The sequence below is a fragment of the Chrysochloris asiatica genome, unplaced genomic scaffold (assembly GCF_000296735.1).
Source record: "Chrysochloris asiatica unplaced genomic scaffold, ChrAsi1.0 scaffold00024, whole genome shotgun sequence".
Taxonomy (NCBI): Eukaryota; Metazoa; Chordata; class Mammalia; order Afrosoricida; family Chrysochloridae; genus Chrysochloris; species Chrysochloris asiatica.
The window spans coordinates 13,230,039-13,235,884 of record NW_006408542.1 but is presented as its reverse complement, the minus strand read 5'-3'; positions in this window follow the sequence as shown (position 1 = coordinate 13,235,884).

Below are 5,846 nucleotides of genomic sequence, written 5' to 3'. Positions count from 1 at the left end.
CCTTCCAACCTTCTAAGTATTCCTTTTTATGTGGTTCAGAGTTCTGGGACCAGCCCCTGAACCTGCTTGGTCAGGTATTCTGTGTTGTTGTTGGAGGAACTCTCTGCTATAAGTCCACCCGATCCGCCATCTTGTTTGTTGTCTCCCCAACACCCATTCTTGATAAAAACACTCAACAACGTAGGAAATGAAGGGAAATTTCTCAACATAATTAAGAGCATATGTACAAAACCAACAGCCACATCACTCTCAGCAGAGAGAAACTGAAAGCATTCTCTTTGCGAACAGGAACCAGACAAGGATGACCACTCTTATTTAATATTGTGTTGGAAGTCTTAGCCAGACCTATAAGGCAAGAAATGGAAATTAAAGGTATCTAAACTAGCAACTTTACTTGCAGATTATGTTATTTTATACACAGAAAATCCCAAAAACTCAGCAAGAAAATTATTGGAACTCAAGTGGCAGGGCATATACAAGATTAATATACAAAAATCTGTTAGATTTCTCTATACTAAAAAGACAGTTATGAAAAGAAAATTAGGAAACCCATACCATTTGCAGTAGCCACCCAAAGGATGAAATCCTTAGGAATAAATCTAACCAGAGAAACAAAAGACCTATATACAAAGAAAACTACAAAACACTACTATAAGAAACCAAAAGAGATTTACAAAAATATAAGAATATACCATGCTCATGGATACCAAAGACTTAACATTGTGAAAATGTCAATACAGATATAATCTACAGATATAAAGCAATCCCAATCCAGATTCCAACAAGATTCTTTAAAAAGAGGGAAAAGATTATCATGAACTTTAAATGGAAAGGAAAGAGACCCTGGATAAGCAAAGAATTTTTTTCAGAAGAAATACAAAGTTAGAGGCATCTCACTCCCTAATCTCAAATTTTACTGTACTGCCACAGTGGTTAAAACAGTCTGGTACTGGTACAATGAGAGACTCAAAGATCAATGGAACAGAATTGAGAATTCAGAAGTAAATCCATCCACCTACAGTCAACTGATCTTTGACAAAGGGCCAAAACTAATTATGTTCAATAAATGGTGCTGTCAAAACTGGAAATTGATTTCTAATTTTTTATGAGATATGAGACTCATATCTTATACTATATACAAAATCAAACTTAACATGGAGTTTTACATAAATGTAAAAGCTATAACTATAAAGATCATTAATGATAAAAGAAGGGCATAAATATTTAGGTGTTCTCGAGAATCCAGATATCAACCCAACCACGTACAGCCAAATGATCTTCGACAAAGTGCATAGGCACATTGCATGGGGAAGTGACAGTTTCTTCAATAAATGGTCCTGGCAGAACTGGAAAGCAATATGTAAAAGACTGAAACAAGACCTTTGTCTCACGCCCTATACAAAAATGAACTCAATATGGATTAAAGAGCTAAACGTGAATCCCAAAATTATGAAGATCATCAATGAAAAAATAGGGACAAACATGAGGGCACTAATCCAGATCATATACAGACTGCCACACATTTTGAAAAGTACACAAACAAAAACAGACAAAATAGATGAGTAGGAATTACTAAAAATTAAACACTTGTGCACATGAAAAGACTTCACCAAGAGAGTAAAAAGGGAACCCACAGAGAGGGAAAAAATCTTTTGCAACGATATATCGGATAAGGAACTAATTTCTAAAATATATAGGAAAATGCTGCACATCTACAAAAATAAGACAAATAACCCAATTAAGAAATGGGGACAGGATATGAACAGACACTTCACCAGGGAGGAGATCCGGGCAGCCAACAAACATATGAAGAAATGTTCACAATCACTAGCCATTAGAGAGATGCAAATCAAAACAACAATGAGGTACCATCTCATACCAACAATAACAGCAAAGATCAAAAAAGTTGAGGACAATAAATGCTGGCGAGGATGTGGAGAGACTGGGATACTCCTGCATTGCTGGTGGGACTGCAAAATGGTCCATCCTCTATGGAAAGCAATATGGCGCTTCCCCAGAAGGTTGAAAATAGAAATACCATTAGATCCAGCAATTCCTCTACTTGGTATTTACTCACAAGAAAAATGAGCCACAACATGGGAAGATATATGCACTCCAATGTTCATAGGTGCACTATTTACAATAGCAAAACGATGGAGGCAGCCAACGTGCCCATCAACTGAAGAATGGATAAACAAACTGTGGTACATACACACAATGGAGTACTATGCTACCTTGAAAAATAACAAGGAAGCTGCATGCCACTTCCCAACATGGAAGAACCTTAAGAACATTATGTTGAGTGAAATTAGTTAATCACAAAAGGAAAAATACTGTATAGGTCCAATACTGTAAAAGACTAAGAAAAAGAACCCATACTATTCCACTAAAGTGGATTCTTAACAGGTTGCTAGGCGTAGGGGTTGGGTTAAGGACAGGAGGGGAAGATGGAGTACAGGGCAGGGAATAGACACAGGATAGGTTGGGTGTTGGGGAGGGGGGCAATATAGAAGTAGGGAGAGGGGAATGGAAGAACAATATAGACGGGAGAACAATTAGACAGGTAGGAATGAGCTAAATGGGTGTTCTTATTTATATGCCCTCTCTTCTTAGCAGCTGGATGCTTCACTCTCTGCGCTAGTCCTCTGTGGCTATGTCACTGACTCTGGGCCCAAGAGTCCCCAGGTCTTGCCACACTGCTGGCTAACCAGGTCTTCACCCGGGTTCACAGAAGTCTATTGAACATTGTAGGGCTTAGCTCACTGCTTCACCGCTGTTTTTCCCTCACTTCCCCTTATCGGTGTGGAGCGTGGTCACCAATCACAGCATGTATTCCTGTTGAGTCTTAATCTTGGAAGGGGGTTTGCACTGAGGGGACCCAACCACTTTCGGCTGACTTTTGAACCTTAATTTTCATGGATTATATTATAAAACAGTCACGGGAGAGTAGAAAAAGGAATAGCCAGAAATATCACCATAGAAAGCTTGTAAGTCCGTCTTCGGCCTAAAACTGATTGGAATACCTAAAAAGGACTACAATGTGTTCAGTATAGGGATGGGCAACTTGAACATTAGCTACCCAAAATGGGGGGAGGGATACAAAGGTAAGAAGTGACTGGCTTACAAGCTTTCAAGAGGGAGCCTAGAACAACACGGTGGGGAGGATGGTAGAGTCTCAAGTGAGTAATATCCAACCTGTCTAGGAATGGCTGATGAAAAGAAATGCACATGGGTCTCTTGTGATGCAAGGGCGAATAATTGTTATCAGGACTGATTGTGAGGACTGGAAATGTAAAGGCGGTTATTTTATAGCAAGGAGGGGAGTCTAGGAGCGAAGGCCCCTGGGACCTTTCAGTCTAGGAGCGAAGGCCCCTGGGACCATCACTGGAGAAGAGTGGAGATCGGGACCCCACCCAGAGAAGCAGTGAGGCCTGAGATGGAGACAGAGAGGATGACACGGAGAGATGGAGTGGCTGAGGACTTAAGATCCAGAGAGGGAAGGGGGCTGTGTGCTGAGGACCATGGGAGGAGAGGAGGGCCTGTGAGGTATACCCTCTGGTTGGGTGATGATACGTGGACAGGATGGTAACTATGGCAGTGAAATGATGTATGATAGAATGAATGTAAAACTAATGTTCCCCCATGTAAATTATCACACAATAAAAAATTAAAAAATTAAAAAAAAACTAAAAACTTAGGGGTTCTAATACATGGCTTAAATACACTATCAAACACTGTAAACACACACAAACAATAGAAAACAATATAGGTGACTGTGACTTCCTAAAAATTAGAAACATAGGTGCATCAAAAGTTTTCAACAAAAGAGTAAAAAGGGAGCCCATAGATTGGGAAAATTGTAGTGTCTTCAGTGACTACAATTTAGAGAAAATGACACCTCTCCAGAAAAAGGCAAATAACCCAATTTAAAAATGGGCACAGGACATGAACAGACAATTCCCCAAGCAAGACATTCAGGTAGCCAACAAACCTATGAAGAAATGTTCACGATCATTAGCCATTACAGTGATAGCGATCAAATCAACAATGAGATGTCTCACACCAGCATTAGTAGCAAACTTAAAAAAAAACCCAGAAAATAATAAATGCTGGCAAGACTGTAGAGACAGAGATGCTTCTACATTGCTGGTGGGACTGTAAAATGGTTCAACCACTCTGGATAATGGTATTGTGCTTCCTCAAAAAGTTAGAAATAGAAATACCTTATGACCCAGCAATCCCTCTACTTGGTATTTATCCACAAGAAATACAAGCCAGGACACGAATAGATATATGTACACCAATGTTCATCACAGCACTATTCACAATAGCAAAAAGATGGAGACAACCTAAGTGGCCATCAATGGAAGAATAGATAAACAAACTTTGGTACATAAACACAATGGAATACTACACAAACTGGAACAATAACGATGAATTTGCAAAACACCTCATAACGTGTATAAACCTCAAGGACAGTATGCTGAGTGAAATTAGTCAATTACAAAAGGACAAATATTTTATGAGACCATTATTCTAAAAGCTGAATAAAAGGTTCCCATACTAAAACAAAAACAAAAACAAAAAAAACTTTGATGGTTACTAGAGGTGGGAGGGAGGGGAGACCAATTCACTAGATAGAGGGAAGACACATGTTAGCTTGAGTGATAGGGAAGGCAATACAACAGGAAGGGGAGGCCAGTACACAAGTGGGAGGGTGGCATATGAACAATGGAGATAGGGGTAGACTTAGGGAGATATGCACTGGCCAAATGGGATAGAAGTAAATAGTGATTTGTATACAACCTTGGAACAACCGTGTTTTGTGAACAAATACATGGATGGAAACATAGGCTGAATGGGTAAAGGAAGGGAAAAATGTTGATGTGTTTGAATGTCTTGTGGATGCTGGTTTGCCCTGCCTATTATTATTGTAAAATAGACATTTATGTGTGATAGAAATTAATATTGGGAATTATGACTCCAGAAAGGTTGTAAGTCAATCTTTTGCCTATAACTGATTGAATTTGCTAACGAATTTGCCCAGGGAAATAGGCTTCTTGTTAAGCCTTTGTGGGATATGGGGCTTTAGGTCGAATCCTGAACCCTACGGAGAAGCTTCTGAGTTGGGACATTCCCCCTTGAAAAGACATGTAGACCAACCCAGAACTGCTGGGAGAACAGAATATTCTTATTGAAAGAAAGACCTGCAGAAAAAAAGCAGACTGGTTGTTTGAACTTTAGGCATGTTATTTGCTTTGGAGGAAGCAAGGCAAGAAAAGTCAGCTCATCAGGGAAAATCCCCTTCTAGGATTAAAACTTAAAGGAAACCTGTGAGCAGTCTAGTATGCTCACTGGTAACCACCTGTGTCTACTTATGAGTGGAAGTGGGGGAAATGAAGCAATGAAGACACACACTGAGTTTAGCCATGTTCCATAGACATCCATTGAACTTGAGATGAGAGAGAGAAGAGGAAGAGTTGGCTAGTCAGAAGTTTACCCAGAGGTATGAAATCCTGAGCCTATGGCACTGACCTAGCCCCTGGGGGCTAGGTTGAAAGTGAAGTGGCCAACAGGTCTGAAGTGCAGGGAGATGTGTTTGAACAGAGGATTCCAGGACCGTCAAGAAGGAAGAGATTGAGTAGAGCATGAGATCTTACCTAGAAAAGATGTAACAGCAGAGTCCGTGGCAAAGGAGTAGTGTGGAGAGACAGAGCACCTACGGGCTGTAGGCCCATGGACTGAGTAAAGCTGTGTGCCTGTGGGCAGGAGGTTGGCTTAGAATGTACCCTTTGAGCATTTAAATGAATATATATTTATTGGTTTGTATGTATAAATATATTTAC